Source organism: Ischnura elegans, chromosome 11 (genome assembly GCF_921293095.1).
Source record: "Ischnura elegans chromosome 11, ioIscEleg1.1, whole genome shotgun sequence".
Lineage (NCBI taxonomy): Eukaryota > Metazoa > Arthropoda > Insecta > Odonata > Coenagrionidae > Ischnura > Ischnura elegans.
In genome coordinates, this window is record NC_060256.1 from 81,157,811 (window position 1) to 81,176,882 (window position 19,072).

The 19,072-nt window shown below is 38.1% G+C and overlaps 1 long non-coding RNA gene across 1 annotated transcript in view; it reads right to left on the reverse strand.

Moving 5' to 3' along the window:
- Positions 1 to 19,072, reverse strand: part of LOC124168265 — a 201,679-nt gene that overhangs the window by 97,812 nt on the left and 84,795 nt on the right. Inside the window, exon 2 of the long non-coding RNA XR_006866887.1 lies at positions 11,713 to 11,820. This is a non-coding gene — a long non-coding RNA (uncharacterized LOC124168265). The remainder of the gene's footprint in view (positions 1 to 11,712; positions 11,821 to 19,072) is intronic.

Genomic DNA, 19,072 nt, shown 5'->3' on the forward strand with positions numbered 1-19,072 from the left:
TACGCTTCCAAATCAGATGGAAATGGCAGAATAAAATGAAGATCCTCGCCTTGTGACATTGAATCCTTATTTTTATCTTTAATTCATTTTTTACATGTAGTGAGAGATTTCTTCTGTTTCTCTGAGGGTAATGATTTTGCATTTAAATTCAGTTTTATCTTGAGTTTAGAATGTGAATAGCATCTTTGCCAAAAATCATAACTACTACGGACTACTGGCTTTCTTTATTTTCACTAAGCAATTTTTTTTTTAATTTTCACTGAAAATTCATACCAGTGTGATGGCATAACATTAGTAGGTATAAAATAACGGAAATAATTCTCTCGGTTTTAGAATTCACTTCCGATTCACAGCCAGGTAATGCTCTTAATTGGTCTTAACCCCTGCCAAACCCAAGACGAATTTGCGAATGGTATTTATGGAGACAAATTAGGGTTTTTATGATGACTCCACGGCATTCGGATGCTGCAAGTATGCGTGGAGCATTATAGGATATTATTGGCTCAGGAAAGATTGTTATGAGACATGGGTGGAATTAGGTATGTCCGTAAAATTGATTGTCCTATCTTCATGATACTAAAATTGGGCTTTTTACGTCTCGTATACGTAAATTATTCAAATATTATTTCCTTAAAATAGGGTAGTTTCCTTTATCAAAGAAAACGAAAGGCATTGATTGCGATTCGTTACCCACCATTAGTGTATTCATAATATACAAATTATTTGGTTTTAGAAATCACAGTTCAGATGAATGGCAATGGTCAATTTTAACCGCATTTGAAAAAGGCAAGATTGGCGCCCATGCGATTCCACTCCACGTGACGTCACAGGGACCTAGTTCTATACGAGTAGATAGGAGTTTTACATCGTCTGAGATTACCAATGCATGCATGAGGCACAGAGCTCAGTGAAACATGTCTTCATAATCACCTATTAAAACTGGCTAAGGTCGGAAAGTTTCCTTCGTTTAATAGGGTATTAATAATCCTTATTTAAGACAAGCGCTACCAGCTAGCTGGGTGCTCCGCTACTTGCTAGCAGCCTGCATCGTATCAGCGCTCATAGCCTCACCCCAAGGTCACCTCACACGCCGACAGCTGGAACTAGAATGACGTCACACGGCGTTTTCCCAGCATTCATAATTAGCCATCACGTTTACGCGCGCTTGAAAATTTTCACTTTTTCATTTAATTAAAAATTTGAAAGCGTGAAATATGTACTCCAGGCGTAATAATCTTTCAATTTAGGCAATAAAAAAATAATAGGAAACCACCCTATTAGGCTATGGTACATGTCCAGCGAGGTCCACCGCGAGGAATTTCAAAGTCCCTTCATCTCCACGATAACCATACAATTTTCCCTCCCCCCCTGGAACTCCTCCCTGCCTTGCCAACACCCTCCCACACGCCACGCTCATCTCGCGACCACCTTTCACGGACCTTCAACCGCGAGAGACCGCCCACTTAAAAATCTTAAACCCATCATAAACACCGGCTCACCACCGGACGCTGGGCATATCCACGCGCGGCCTTCTCCCGCAGGACGACAGCCAAGCCCTTCAAAATTTCGACCTCGCCACGCTAACGGCGTACAAACCGTCCTTTCCAACACCCGCACCTACCATGCGGGGGCTGGAAAAAAATATACACGCCCCCGCGCCCTAACCTATAAATCCCATTTCACCATACGCGGTATAGCACCCTATCCTCCCACCCTTCCTCTTTTCCCTTATGCTTATACGTCCCGGTAACAATCCGGCGTGCCGGTCCGCGACGTCCACTTTCGCATCCTTGAGTGACAGATTCATTTTCGGGATAATTTACGCCAGTGCTTCTCTTCTCCGAGCCTCGTGCGTGCTGGGTCGTGTGAGGGGCGCGTGGGAATCGCAAAGAGGGAGAAGAGGGCGTAACCTCCAGGGAGAGGGTAGGCGCCCATCGCGTTCGACCCCAGCGAGCGGGGAGGGAAACGGGTTAGGCGAGGCCGGCACTTAATAGCGATCGGGGAATCCATGCGGAGAAAGGTAATAGCCTCCGAGTTCTCCTGAGCAAAGTTCAATGTTGCCTCGTGGCCGCTGTGACGATACGATCACAATGAATATGCCTCGTGCACCCTTACTCCTCTCCCTGGCTTCCGTACCGCAATTTTGTTTCAGGTTAATGCTGAAATTTCATCATTTGAATTTCGAAAGAAAGTTTTGAATGAAATTTAGTTTTCCTAAGAAAATAACAGTGGTAGTGTAGTCGATTGCAACTTTGGACCCGGTATTTTGGGTTATACGGTGGTGTTGAAATTTCATCATTTGAATTTCGAAAGAAAATATTTTATGAACTATGTTTTTACGAGGAAAAGACTAAGTACGGAGGCAGTTTGGGCAGTCAATCACGACTTCAAACCATGTGTTTTGGATTATATTATTAATTTTTTACTCCGAAATCACTAAAATAACTTAGTTCATTATGGATTATTCGATCAAATACAAGTGGAGTATTCGATCAAAAACATATCAGACCATCCTATAATCATTTAACACTAGGAATACCGAACTTGACACCCCCCCTAGAACTACCGAATGGAGTCATTTTGACTCCTACCTTATTATTGTTTATTTTTGCTGTTTATGTCTGTTTTTATTGATAGATTGCATTAGTTTATCATTTGTGTTAATAATTGCAATATTTCAGACGTCGTTTTAACAAAAAAATATATTTTTTTAAAATGCGAAATTTGACAGTGTTGCTTTGAAATTCTTTTTTCTTACATGTTATGTTGTTTTAATAGAATTATAATGGAGGAATTGGATAAAACAGCAAACGTAGACTTTTCAACACATTTTATGATATTGAATGATCAAAAATATTACTTAGGCTACATGGAAGTTCGGAAGACAATTAAATAAAGCAAAAAATTGCTGTTAATACGCCACGCATTTGTCTAAGGTGCTTTAGAGTTCAAGCATTGTCGTTCATTTTCATTGCCCACACAAAGACTTTTGGCAGGTCTTGCAATTCCCAACTGATAGATTATTTTTGCACTTTGGTTTTGCCTGGAAATAATTTTTTCGCAGAAACCCGTCAGAAGAATCTGCGGCATTGGACACGCAACGATTTTATCTACATCTAACATGAGGATCAGCCAACTCTGTAACGAGCTTTTTCTAAAACGTCTTGCGCGAAATGTTTTAGGTAGTCTCAGTGTACACTATCCATGAACACCTGCTAAGTTGGGAGTATTTTCCAACGAGTAGATAGGCTATCACTGAGTAGACGTTCTTGTGGTATATTTGTGATTTCATCTCTTTTGGTTCTTCTATTCTCTTTTATTTACCTTTCCCATAATGCTAGTACCCTGGATTTTTTTGCTGTTCAGCGAGTTTGACTGAGGTAAAGTAATTATATACAGTAACATTTCGCCTATTTTTCAGAAATGGTTGCATTGGTTTCAGTACTGCTAAACGGCAATCTGCATGAAGTGAATTACCTTTTCCAACATAAGGGAAGGCATTTGCAAGATATTTGCTCTCCTTGTCAACAGGTAGCCAATATTCATGGCCGTATTTGTCCGGATTAGAAGGAATGTACAGAGTGAAATATACCTAATTACACTGGGAAAAAGTCGTTCATCAACTCTAATGTACGGACCAGGTTTGTAACAAGCAATGTAATTCTCTATGAATCTATCGTACACTATTGAAAAGAGGGCAAACTTGACAGTTTTGAGCCGCTGGAATCAATTAGATTTCTTATCAACTCTTAGACATTGCAAAATGTTAACAAACCTAGTCGTTCGTTGTAGAAAATGGTATTCCCCAGTCGTTTGACCAAATACTCTCAATAGAGTAATCATTTGTACCTGGTATTCCTCGGGCATAAAATATGGCTATAAATGCAACTAGCTCCACATCGGAAAGTGTAAAATCTTCGTAATTTTGCCTGCGTGGTTCCACAATTGTACATCGCTTTATGTGAGTCAGTATAAACGAATCAATAAATAATCGTATATAATACCTTTTTTTGTAACTACCTATGAAAAGGAAAGTAAATGTGAATTACTGCTTATATTTCGCACGCGTTTTGTCTGAATCTTCAGACTCACTAGAAACGTTTTGAGGAATAAAATCCTCGACTTCGTCACAGCCGAAATGACCTTTTGTTTCGCGTTCCGATTCACCTTCCGGTATAGAATGCAACATAGATAGGACTTCTTCACGCTTTCGCCTACTTCTTCTAGCCATATTCCCAGTCAGGAAGAATGAAATCCTTGCTTCATAGGAGTTTTGCAGTCCACTCGAGAGTTCACTGGATTCACTAATGCAAAGGACAGCGCACGGTTTTCCTGTGCGGCACCCGGCAGCCAGCGCTGTCAGAGCCGAACGTGCTAGAACAGTAACTTTATTTCATTCTACTGATTTATTTTCCTGGTTCATCAGTATATCAATTTTTCTGGGGAATCGGTATATCAGAGGTACTGTTTCATATTTGAAAATCAACTTCCACGCAGTCAAGGCTGAAATAAAAGTGCTGCAGCGCAATGCACAGTATTAGCGGGCGGCGGCAAAGGTGGGCTGCGAGAAGGAAGGGGTAACGGAGGAGGGACAGATACAACGGATTCTTAACACATGGATTTAAAAATGCTATGAATTGCATATTCACCACTTTATCGCAAGGTAAAAGATTATCAGGACATTCACATAGTTTGTAGATCCAAACACAGACCCGTAAAATAAGAAATGCTTTCAAAGTCTCGCAAATATGAGCCAAAAGGAAAATAATTGTATATTTAAGCCTTTGATTGATTTATATTAATTATAATTGACATAAGAAGAGATAAAAACTTGCATAAATATTACTATTTGGTGAAAAGACAAGCAAAATACATTAGGGAGTCAAAATGACTCCCTTTGGTAGTTAAAGGTAAATTTTGAAAAACGTGCACTATTTTATTTTCTAGAATTATTTTAATCGCACAGCCTTATTTTGTGTCGAAAATGAATAAAAGTCACGGAATTTCAGGCCGGAATTCGGAAAATTTTAGACAGGGCAGAGAAATAAAAATGGCGAGGAGTCAAAATGACTCCATCGGTAGTTCTAGTGTTAATTCATGTTCAATGTCTTCGGGCAGTTCTTATTTCAATCCTTAGTAATTGCCACGCTCTTAATTGTAGACTATAACTTATAGAAAGTCAGCATCTCAGAAGAAATGATATCGCCACTCGAAGTTGTTTACTGGTGCCCCCGCAGCAAATTATTTATTTATGTCACTAATAAACGTCACATCTCACCCATAAATTAGATAAAATTTTATTTCGCTTGGTAAACCACTCGTAATATATTATCGCCAGAAATTTTCACTCCAAACCATCATAGAATCATCTCCTTTTAATAATCCGAAGCCGAGTCGAAAGATTAAATTATGCTTTATTTAATTTTCGCAATATAGTGCTGCAACGAATTTCTGATTAGTACCAGAAAAAAAAACACATTTATTAGCACAGTCCATTAATTATATTAACCGGGTGATATCCACAAAACGGGATAACGGGAAGTCATGGATTAGGACATGAACCTCTGTATTTCAGAAATGCACTAGAAAAGAAGATAATGCAGTGTAAAGCGAAATGGCTGGAACGAGGAAAATGGATAGACAGAATGGTGATTGGGAAGATGAAAAATAAAAAGCAAAAAAAAGGAAAAGAGTGAGTCGAAATACCTAATGAACTAGTAGCGAGGATACTCTTCTCTGCTGATAGTGAGAGATGGATCTCATTTAATTATTTGATTCCATAATATCTATTGAAACTACACGGGAATCTCCTTCATAGTTTTCAAATCATCCGAAATTTATTCGTGAATAATTGTGCTACATTCAATTTTCTAAATAAAACGTACTCACTCCTGTGATAGCAGGTACTAAAACTTATTTTCTGAGTACTAACAGAAAATAAACATGTATTATGAGCACTTTCCTCGAATTTGATCAAGCGGCTGGTATTCACGATATGAACTAACGGGAAGTTAAAGAAATTGGACATGAATATGAAATCTTATGCGCGTACGTACTAAGCCACGCCCGATGGATTTTAGAATTACACTAGAAAAGAAGAAAATTAAGTTTATAAATTGAGCAACCTGGCAGGGATGAAAGAAAGGGATAAGCAGATTGGTGAGTGGGAAGATGCAGAGTAAAAAAATAGAATGGAATAGATTGAGCTGAGGTACAAAGAGATACAAAGTTATTTCTTTTCTTTCATTATATTTACTGAAACTACACGAGAGCCTCGATCATATTTTTCTAATCATTCGACGCTGAGTCGAAAAATTAAATTATGCTACATTTAATTTTCACAATACTATGTACTCACGTCTGTGATGGCAGTAAATATTATTTTCCGAATAAAAGCGATAAATAAACACTGATTATTAGCACAGTCCTTATATTAAATTAACCGGCGGATATTCACGCAATGAAATAACCTGAAATCAAACATTATGGATATGAATACGAAACCTTAAGTATTGAAGTACATGAAGTGCCTCCGAAAATTAAAATAAATGAATGAAAATGAAATAAATAAATGAAAAAATGAAACAAAGCCACTCCCGATAGATTACAATATTACGCTACAAAAGAAGAAAATGTAGGATAGACGTAGATCAATCTGGCAAGAATGAGAGTGAGAGAAAGGCAGAATTTTTGAGGGGGAAGATGCAGAATAAAAAGAAAAAGAATGGGAAAGAGTGAGTTGAGAGAGAGATAGAGAGAGAGAGAGAGAGAGAATTTTAAAGAATGAAGGGATAAAGGATAAGAGACAGCGGAAGACGCGGTGGCAAGACGGAGTGGTGGAGAGGAAACGCTTTCGCGGTCTTGTCTCCTATTCCATGAATTTTACATGGAATGTCGAGTGCGGAATTTGATGGCCCGAAGGTCGCATGCACTCCACTCTCCTTTCGCACCATCTCTACGTTGGAGGAGAAGGAGATGGAGTGATAAGGGAAGTGGCGGTGGAAAGAGATGGAAGGGAAATTGGGTGAAAAAGATAGATCCAGGATGTAATGGAAACGAAAAAGAAGACAGACAATACTCTGTGCAGAAAAGGGCAACTGCACTCGACAAAATTTCCACGTAAAGAGTCTCAAATAATTCATGGGGTGGCCTCCCTCAGATACGAGCCTATCTTTCCATCCTTTGCTGAAAATGTTGCAAATAGTATGAGGCAAACTATACCAAATTTTTATTTCATCCATAACAAATGCCCAACATATTTTTTGAAACTAATTAATAATGCTCATGTAAATACCAGGCTAAACTACGGTGTATTTAGTTGGGGCACAGCTTATAAAAATTCTGTAAGATCCATTGTTGTACTGCAAAAAAGGCTTATTAGAGTAATTTCAAAAAAAGAGCGGTCTAGAAAGTTCCTTTCCCTTATTTAGATTTTGGATTATTTTCTATTATATAATACCATGTAATACATGTACGTACTTACTTCAATTCAAATGCTGTGCCTAAATGTTTACATATCTCAATGACCCTATGTAATGATGGTAGCCAAAAAACAGGTTGTCCTTAATGGCTAGCTAAAGTTACTCCGTTTTATGTAATTAATTCTATTTTGTCCTTATATTTTTTGGAATAATAAACAATTTATTATTACCTTATAATCCAAAGGAATGTTAATTCAATTGTTTTTCATTCTAATTTGGGTTATATGCAGTGCTTTAAAATTCGTCGTCGTCGAAGAGCGAAAAAATAGGGATTTTCACTCCGACAGTGGCTTCGTAAGCACGACCTCCGTCAGATATGCCACAGTGTGGAATTGTCACAACAACACCTTGTTCGCTAAAACCTATCCCGAAGTTCGCTCTGAAAAAATGGCTTGGAGGTGTACCTCGCTATCACACCTGACCGGCAATTGGAAGATCCGGGCTCGAATTTCGGCTAAGTTAATTACTTATTCATGGCGAAATCCATTCTTTGGTGTATTTATTTAGACATTATTAAAGCATCGCGGCAGCCTTGTAGTGATTCGTGAAAAATTGCTTCGGGCGTTTAGAATGGGCACACAGATGTAAAGGGAATAAGGCTAACAATCATTATTATCTGAATTGGTAGCAATAAATAAAATTATGGAAGTGTTTCGCCGTTAGATCATGTATCTATATTACATTAGCAACGGCTTTCGGGCGTTCCTCCGGGTAGTCTTGTCTAAAGGTGACGACAGTTTCTCTAGCCATCCTGGTGGCATCTTCAGGACAGAAGTTACTTCAAGTGACTTCCGACCTGAAGACCCCAGCCGGATGGTTGGTGACGCTTTCGTCACAACAACACTACGAGGAGGAATGCCCGAAAGCCATTAATAATGTGGAGAAACGCCGCGGAAACCTCAGATCCAATAAGAATCAATATCACCCGAAGGGGTAAGTATTTATAACTGACGGATAATTAGATGGAAATCTTCACGGGTTCTACACCTGTTAAGATTCTCCATGATGAGGAAATGCTCGACTCGGTCATCGTCCTCTGGGCAGTGTCAAGCTGACCTGCAGGCAATGGTATATTCGGCGATTGGAATACTCAGCTCGACACTCATCCGCCCTGAAGATGATGCCCGAGTAGAGCAATGAAACTTCGGCTAAGGAGAATCTCAACCGGTGGAGAACCCGAGAAAAATTACTTCAACTTTGTCGCCGGGAAAGTGAAAAATCTTCATCATCATCATCATTAGTCAACAATCCTGAGATTAGTTTGACGCAGCTCTCCATTCCTCTCTCCTATCCGTTTGATCGTTTCATAGCGACGTATCACTACTCTTTTACATCCTTTATAACTTATCCTATGTAACTCATTCGAGGGAATCCTCCTCCTACGATTGCTTACATTAGGCCATCATGCCTCATAATGTGTCCAACTAAGTTGACCCGTTTTCTGCTTAAGGTTTTTCGTAGGCTTCTCTTTTCTCCCACTCTTCTTAGCACTTCCTCGTTATTTACACGTTCAATCCATTTTAACTTCATCATTCTTTGGTAACACCACATTTCGAATGCTTTCACAATCTTATTTGACGGAAAATTTATTTATTTTTCTTTAAATGAAGGTCTCGTCATAAAATCCTTTAGTTACATTTTAATTCTCTCTGATTTCATATCATAACCCTCTTTGTCTAAAGAGAAAAACGCGTATTATTACAAAAATATATCAGTATGTATTTCAACGACAGAGGCGGAACCTGTCGTCCCTGTCCTATGAGCAGGTTTTGAAGGAAGCCTTATGAAATATCCATTCAGTACGCTAAACAGGTCAAGATGATAAATAGCTTTCGCATAAACGCACGCCATTGAAATTCAAATGGAGATATTAGTTTCCTCGTATGTGCGGTACAGGAAAAGAAATTCCACGCGCAGACTACATAATGCGGTCGGCACGAGTCTTGCTTGATAAAAAAAAACACCAGATGGCAGACGGCTCCCAGGCAACTCAGTTAAAATTCCTGTAGGGACAATATGGTAATGAGTCGCGATTAAGGCATAACCGACAAAATAGCAGAATGACTATTAAATCCGAAGTCAAAAGACATGCAGACCCCTCGAATACTGATTAACGAGTTTGCTTCAGAAAATAGATAATACAACAGAAACGAAATATAAAAGTTTTTATTAAGCATTTGGGCGTAGAATACAACCTCAGTAGGGCGTAGAATGCAACTGAAGCACGATGACTAAGGGAATATGACGACTACGATTGCTAAACTCCTGGGAAAGCTAGGATTTATTAAGAGCGTAGTGTTAAAAGGGTAGGTGGAATAAATTTTAACAACGCAATATCCACGTTTTAAACCACGTTTTCAGTTTAAAACGTTGAAAACTGTATGAAATTAAAAAAATAATTTCAGGGGTGCAGTAAAACTGCAATGATGGCAGTATTCATGTTAACCCCTGCTAATAAAAGTCATACTATTTAAAATATATTATTTTGGAAAAAAGATATAGTCAATTCTAGAGATCAAGTTTTTTGTTCCAAATTTGGAACACTGGGAAAAAATGGGTTGATAAAGATGCTTCAAGGTTAGAAATTATTCCCATATTAGGAATAAATGAGATCATGGGGCACAAATATATTCAGACATACGATACGACTTTACGATATTTTCGATGGCAAAGTCCACGTTAACCCTCATGTCCAGGAATTATTTCGCCTGCTAAGGCCTGCTTACTTGAAAAGACACCGTGTAACCACCTAACTTGTGCGAATGCATGAACAAAATGTAAAACCTGTTCTAATTTGGATTATGTGTTCGTACATGTTCCGTTCCGGTCCACGAAAATCATTAACGCAAACAGACATGAACTCGTACGGGTTAATGTACCGTGTAAAAACAGGCCTCTAGGCTTTGTTGAGAGCAGTGAAGGAAGAGAAGTCGTAGGGTATTTGGATAATTCTATTTACACATACAGATACATTTGGTTTGATATGTGCCTTCATGTGATTTGATATTTTTAAATCTCTAAAAGCCTTATAATTTATCGTCGCTAATTTCGAACCAAATAGTTCTCCGACGCCAAATTTATCACACTACATTTCACGGTTCCATGGTTTTACATATTGAAGGGAAGCTCTTGACTGAAATGAAGGAAATAGAGATGCCAGCTAATACTAGAACGTTGATCGTTTTCTAAATCCAGTGGGTGATGGGTGAATCCAAGATAATAGGTTGAACTATTTAGATCAAGCTATAAATAAAATAAAGAAGTAACGCCTCCCAAAAATTTCTATTGAAAAACTCAGCAGCTAATGACGGAGGTAAATTCCTTGAATGGATCGAAAAAAGTACACGGACAATATATTTAAGTGCAATTGTCATTTTATCGTTAAAATTTGTTTTGTAGTCTGAATAGAAATACAAAAAGGAAATGCCAAAAAATCGGCACAAAAATTCATTTTTATTTTTGACAGACCATATTATATATTTACTTATATTACTTTGTACGGTAAAAGGTTGCTGAAGTATGTTGTACCTCATACCTTTAATTGTATGCCAAAGGCTTTCTGTAATCTCAAATATTTGGCCGACATTAAAAGAAAATTTAAGATTGGTTAATAAGTGATATTGTAAACTTGTAATTTCTTTATTTTAATCTGAAATGTACAAAATATATTAAATTATCAATGTTTTGTTTAATAGCCCCTAAAGTTGAAGTTGAAACTTGTAATATAAATGCTATGCTCTCAATGTGCCACATGTTGTATTGAATAATTGGAACATTCTGACAAGCCATATGACTTAGAAGGACCAAGTTTGTATATGCAAATAAAGGCAATTATTATATTGCGCCTCTCTCCAAAGCTACCAATACGTTTTGACCCACATTACATGACTATTATGGCTTATTAACTGCATTAAAACATCTAAGGAAGTTCGGGAAACGGTCCATATATGCGCTTTTATACTCTTTCTCCGCATGCGTTGCTCATCAAGGGAGAAATATATTTCAATTTCGTGATAAAATTGTTATGTGACTCTAGATGAGTTTACATTAAAATGAACTTCAGTTGGAACATGATTTTATCACAGTAACTTTAATCGATAAAATGAAATCCAAATTTACCCTGTCTTCGCAACTTAGGGCTAACAGTAAAGATAAAATAAATTGAATCGTGTTCAACGCGAATTTCTTCGTACCGCTGGCCAAAGAAAAGCCCTTTGAGATTGAAACTCACCGTCCACTGCTTCCCCACTCAGCCGTCAACGCTATCCTCTCATCTGCGCCTTATACATGTCCCCAAACTTTTGATGAGATCAGGATGGAGGTTTTCCTTGCCACAGCACTGCAAAACAATAGATTACATCAATTACGTTGCAACGGACTGTGGGCTTGTTTTCGGGGGCAACAGCGCCATGAGGAAGGGTGCCGGCTACGCTCGGGAATGATTGCTTGGCGATTCCGGCGAAGGATTTTTTTCCCCCGAGTTCCCTGACGGTGCTTGCGTGATGAAATTTCATCACGCTAAGAATCACGCCATGAGCGAGCAAGTTTGCCAAAATGCCAAACTTTAAGCGGCCGTTTACAGATCTGATGCCTTAAAAGTCATCGTGGGAATTCCATCTACAACATACCGGGAGAAACAGAATGATAATCCTGAGGAAGAAAAAGTACAACTATTCACGCGGAAATGCCGGAACAAAAATTAGCCATTCGTGCATGATATATGAAATATATTTAGTTTTTTTTCTTTCTCTTTACCTCAATTTGTAACGCTGATTAATGCCTTGTTATGTAGTTCTTTAAGAATTAAATGACAAATTGTAGGCCAAAGTTTTGTTATATTTGTATTGCTCCATCAGGGATTTTTTCGCAACGAATATGATTTGTTTATTGATTGTTTATATATCAGAACAACCTTTGAAATTTCCCGTAGTTAGGTACCACAAGCCTGGATTCAGAAGACCTCCTAAATGTAAATTTGAAAATGCGGAAAATTTCTTAAACTACAAATAAGCCGAAAATTAAATGTTAATCCCTATTTATTGCTATAAACCAGATCTTATCTTGAGCTCTAATCGCCTATATAAAATTTTCTAGCAAATTTACTTATTTAAAGTAGTGTTAAAATAAGTTTTACCATTAAAGGCTTTGCTCTAAATTTAATACTTTTTTCTCTACCTGGTTATGATAAAAGTTGCTGATTAAGTATCAGAAAAACTATTGCAATAAAAATATCAGCAAAATATTGAACATTAAAAAAGTGAATACGATTAGAAATATGCGAGAACGTCGTTACATAGACCCATTGGTAGATTAATTGATGCACTCCCACAAGTATCGAGTACTGCCTTAATATTATATGATAGCATATATAATCAACCTTAACGCGTAAAAATGAACTTTAATCGAAATTGAGTGGTATTTAATTTAAAATAAATGCTATAGAATAGAGAAAGTTCATTAAAATACGTTTTTCAGTATACTGCCACCTTATGACCTCGATGAATAGACGAAAATATATCACCGCTTGACTTCAACTGAAAAATTTAAAAGAAGATAACGTAAAATGATAGGTAAGTCAATAAATGAGCAGAGGCCTTTGCGGGTTACATTTTTTAATTTTAATTCATCTGATAATATCCACGAAAGAAATGGTCATCGGACAATTTCGCAGTGGTTGAGCGTCAAATTTTCTACATACACTAGTACTCCCACAACAAGGAAAGGCAAATGACTGACTGGAATATTTATAAACACCTTGCGAGAGCGGAATCAAATAACGATTTCATAGTCACGGGATGACGTCATTGGTTTCTTGGAATCGGCAAGAACTGGCCAAAAAGATCAGTTTGAGAATTTAAATTGCAAGCAGAGTTTAAGGGAGTTATTCCCCCTTCATCGCATTTAATATTCACATCCTGATGCTGTTTTTGGCTTTCATAAATCTAAATGGAAAGGAAAGCCAAATTTAATGCGGTACCGAGAATATAAAGAAGTGTTTGTAGCGACAGTGAAGAACTGGTGATGCTCAAAATTATCGGGCTGGACCAAGGGATATTGTGTTTCTTATTTCAGGCAAAGTATGATGGGTTTACTTCAATGTATTTTTCTGTCGTTATCGCAGTATTGCTTACAATGGAAATTTGTAAACAAAATCTCACATGATAAAAATTTAAAAACAATTAACATTTCTTTTGTTATATAATCAGAAGGAGATGGTCAATATTTGCCTCAATATAACTTAGCTTAAGGACGCTCACTGTCGCAAATCGGATGATATTTAATACATTGTTGAGGTTCAGCACGCCAGTTCGATTGTTTTGGCATTTCCTATTGACAGAGCTCCTTTATTTGTTACTGCAGAAGAATTTCCATTGGTTACTTTTACCATCTCCATGAAGAGATTATTTTCGTAAATTTATTATGCATCAACTAGTTTCTTCATACGACGGTAATTGTCATTCAACACTAATCTATTGTATTCGTTTTCTAATTAGAAGATGTACTTCGAAATTTTATATGGTGTTCGGGAATCACCTCAGCTACAAAAATATTTATCAACTTAGGGACAAAATCCTGGATTTTCTAGATGAACGTGGGAACGTCCATAAGAGGGCGCGATAAAATTTGTATTTGAACCTGAAATTGCGGCATAGTTTATAGTTACGTTGGTAAGTATTTATAGCAATATCAGTTGATTTGATAGGTAATGACACTATTTATAGTTGGAGTAAAGTTCACTCTATTTCTAGCCTCATTTTCTGAGGCCATCAAATTCTTGGGGAGTCTCAAAAAATAAATTGTCATTCAAGAAAACGAAAAGACAACGTGAAGGACGAAGTATGTTGGCGACTCGCAAGTTGTCTGGAGGGCTTTGCCTTCCATCGTCGTATCCGGTAGAGAAAGGATGATTTGGGGGATGGGGACGTGTTGCAGCCCCGCGCTTCTCCGTACCCCTCTGACCTCCTCCCCCTTGCATTTCTTGAGACAAAGAGAGGTGCCTTAATTATGGGATAACCCGCGGTTTTCGAAGCGAGGGCTAAAAGAAGGAAAAAAAAAAGATTTACCTTACCATCCACGTACCTCCATCTCGAGCGCTGATTATCGGCCTTACCAGAATAGGAAGGTGAGGTGGTGGCTTCATAAATTACACTCTAATATAGCTCCCGTCTTCCCTCATTAAGCTATCTGCTGGTAAAAAAGCGAGGAAAGGAAGCAGGCATACTACTCCCCCGCTTGGAAGACTAGACTGCCCCCAGGGGTTCAGTCAAATGCCGCCTTCTCTCTTTCCCGCTCCGCATTCGTGTTTCTGAGGGCGCCATATCACTCCTTCCCCTCTTTTCCCGCCTTTACCTCTCCTTCCTTCCCCGCCTCGATCCGAGCTCCATCTCTCTCTCGCGCGCACAATAACAAACAAAAGAAGAAAGGAGAGCGAAAATAATGCCACGTCCTTTTAGCCGTGGTTACAAAACCCCCACCGCCAAGGCGAATTCTCATCCGCTGACCCACGATTTGCCCTCCAACTCTTTTAATCTTCAGACAGACCCTGGCTGCACCTGTCACCACGCCCCTATCTCCGAGAAAGGAAAACAAACGCGGCACGCCATCTCCCGCGGACAAATGGCCGCGGAAACAAAAGCCTGTACTCACCTTATATTTTACTCCTCCATTCCTCTCTCTCTCTCTCTCTCCCGCGCTATCTCCCCGAAAAACCAACTCCCCTTTTCATCTTTTCTCCTCGTCTGTCTGTCTTCTGAGGGGAGGAGGTGGATATGGGCCCCGAGGCCTTCAAGTCGGCCCTAAAAGACCCTGGAAAAAGAGTGTAGGAACAAGCTAAAGTTCCACCCCAGGAAAATAAAAACCTCGGTAAAAATTTGCATCGACCCTCCAGCATGCCAGGAAGTACGCATTTTTTTATTGGTAGCATGCACTGGCACATAGGTATGTCTAAGCCATCAGGAGAAAAAAGAACAACCTCTTCCTTTTCCCTTAAGAAGCGAGGAAGGAACAGGACTAAAATACTGCAATATACCTCTTGCCCTCATCCTTGGGTCTGACCGTAGACTCATTTGCGCCGCCCTGCACCGTGCAACTCTGATGTTCCTTATCCCCTCTTGAAATAGAAATAAAGCTGGTTCTCTCCATTAGATACCTTTTTCAATCTCGTGCTTCCGCTTGGAAACCCCCTACCCTTCTTCTTCCGGAGGCTATTCTCGTAACGTTACCTCGGTGAAGTCCACCACTGTGACCCAGATAGTCATTACTTTTCATCCTGCCGCATTTCATTCTTGGAAGTTAATGATTAAAGGAAGAACTCACGTAATATACGGTCTAGCAGATGAGATCGACTTCTATTTTTAAGGGGCATATATGATGAAAACAAATTTGCTTACTTACCACTTGATGTTACAAAAAATCTTGTGAATTAAATAGTTCGGTAATTGTATATTACAAGTATATTTACAGAAAGTGAATATCCGAATATTCTGAAGATCAGTACTTATGTACTTTTTATTCGTCGTTAAAAAGTAAAGACAGCAAGTTTGCTTGAAGCTAGCAACAGTTTCAGGTAGTTGAGTAAGATAGAATCACCGATTTAAGTACACACATCCACTTTATTATGTCATATTCTCCTCCGTATTCTTAATGAATATGATGGTATCTGACGGCTTAAATCTTTCTATGTAGATACATTGCAGCAAACACTGTCCAATTACCAAGCTTAAGTGACATAGAAATGAAAACAAACATAAAAGTAAAATTTAAACCTGAAAATAGTTTCTGCATAAACCCTTACGTTTTTTATTTTTCTGTACGTATTTCCCATTGTAATAAACCTTCAACGAAGCACATGAATCTTTGTTATTGATCTTAAGTAAGAGCGCACACAGTCCAGCATTCGCTCTTGGAAGAGGGACTTATCTATAGATATTTTCCATCATCGTCCAAAAATATTTTAAAGCCATCCGTGGCATCTGTCAAAATTCAAGAGCCAATGCTTTATTATCTCGCCAGTGATAAAGAGAGATGGGCTAAAATAGGAATTTCCCAGGAGAGGGAGAAGATAGGGAATAATGAAATAAAAACAAATTTTAGCGTCCATCAAAACACAGATCTCTCTTATCAGGACCACGCTGGAGGACCCTAATGCGAGCGGCAATATAAAAAGACAACTCTCGAATCGAGGAGAAAAATCGCGCTAAACAATCCCTAATTGAGAAGGGAGTGTGTTCAGAGGACGGGGATAAAATGTGTAGGATGACGGGACAGTGAGGGGAAAGATAGAATGAGAGGCGCAGATGATGAAAGAGGTCCAGGGGTTTTAATTTACGCAAGCACAATGGGTCTTTTTGGAGAGAATGTGGTATGCAGTGAGAGAGGAATTGGTGGAGGCAAACGAATACTCAAAGTTGAGGACAGATCATGGAAGTTGAAGTGATCGGTGAAACGAACTATACGAAGGTAGGCGCAATACAGCGTGTAATTCTTCTCTGAGCTAGGGTAATTTAATAGGGAGATCTGGTCTCCTCCAATATTTACAAGAATGTACTTCATTTAACGCTCATTATTTTATTTGTGAATGTACTGTGAACATAAAACTAAATTTCGGGCATTACAGTTAGCAGGAAAAAATATAGAAAAATCTAACATGAATATTTACAGAAATAAATGGAGCATAGGTGTTTATGTTCACGATATCATTTAAATTCAGTGAGGATTTGGTATTTGCTTACTGAGAAAGAAACTGCATTTAGTAAAACATTTAGTCTAATATCAAGCATAGTTTCCATATTAATCGCGTTGTGAAAGTTATAATTGCCCAATTTAAAGGAGGAATAGTAAATTTTCCACTAAATTTATTTCACTCACATCATATTACGTTGTGTTAAAAACATTTTAAAATATGTACCTCGAATAAACTAACTAACCAATTGTTATAATTAGTTATTTAGTATCAATTAGTTTTTTTTAGTAAGAAATAAAAAGTATATTGGAGTTGATATTCGGATATTTACAGTTGTTGCATTTTCTAAACAAGTATGTAACATACAATTACCGAAATACTAATAATACGTAATATACAATTGCTTAACTTATCTTACTTAACTGAGAATTTTGTATCGAGAGCGCTTAGCCACTGTTACTTAGCTTTGCTTACTAGAAATAGGATCTTTGGATACGGGTTCAAAAGCAGCCATAGTCATCGGGCTAACCTAAATAAAAATTTATTCAAGTACGAGGTGGCCCAGGAAGAGACTGATATATATTGAAATCTGAGGGACTAGGGCTTATTCCGGGATGAATAGAAGGCCTCACGTATACACACCAACCTTAAAATTGAATCAATGAACGAGGGATGTAACCAAAGAACGATTGAAACTATTGCACTGTTGAACGGAAATATGATAAGTGTGATTCAAAAAGGAATTACACCGAGATCTGAAGTGAATGTCATCATTATGAAAGATGCAAAATACAAAATTCAAGCTGTACCTACTCTACTGACTTATTTTCATATATACATGGCTATTCATGCCATATTTTTTGGATTCGGTGGAATCTGATGCTGATGCATGTTTGAACGAGGAAAAATATAAATTTTACTTATAATATAAATATCGTTTTCATAATATTACATGTATTGTGGCATTTACATTCTAATAAAAATAAATTCGTGGCAAGCAATCACAATAATACCTAATTTTGGACGGACCTGCATTTAAATAAAAGTATATTCATGATATATTTATGTTAATGCCTTGGTATAGGAGCTGAAAAGTTTATAATTGAAAGTGAAATCCATTGAATTTTATTATTATTTTGTCTCACAAAAAAGTTTAGTATTTTTATTTCAAAGCATAACTAAGGCATTTAGAAAGTTTTCACAGAATTAATTAATTCTCAACATTAGACGGAGATACGGTGTTGCGTCGCATGGTTCAACAAAAATTTTAAGAACTGAGAATTTTATGAACAGAGTCACCAGAGAAAGCCGCCGGCCTTTTCCGGGAGGTTATGCGGGGGAGATTCCATCTACTCCCTAGCGAGATCTATATTGGTGATTGAAGGATCAATCACGGTCGTTTAACAGTTGAAAGAAAATAAATTCCCAAAGGCTGGGAAATAAATTCCCTCTTGGCTGGGAAAAAAGGGATATGATTGAGACTTACGCAGAATTTTTTTCCTTAGAGCAAATCTGCGAGGTGCGTGAGTGTGCATTACCCAGTTTTATTTATTTTTGTCTATTTCTTTGGTATGAGTGGGAACTTTCACTGGCATAAGCGGAAACTATGTCAACTTGAGTGTGTGTGATTGAGACCTTCGCGGAGCTTTGTTCCTTAGAGCAAATCTGCTAGGTGAGTGAGTGAGATTGCGCGATTCGTATAAAATTCGAAGAATCAAGCGAGATGGAGTGGAATTGATTCATAATGAAACACTGACTTGCAATTTTCCACAAAAATAAAATTTAATTCGACTCGAGTTTCGATGTTACTACATCATTTTCAAGGAGCAACTGAGAGAGGAGAAATGGGATGGAAGGTCCTCAAGGAGGTGGTTGGAATGGGTAGAAGTGCAAGCACGTCCATCAAGTG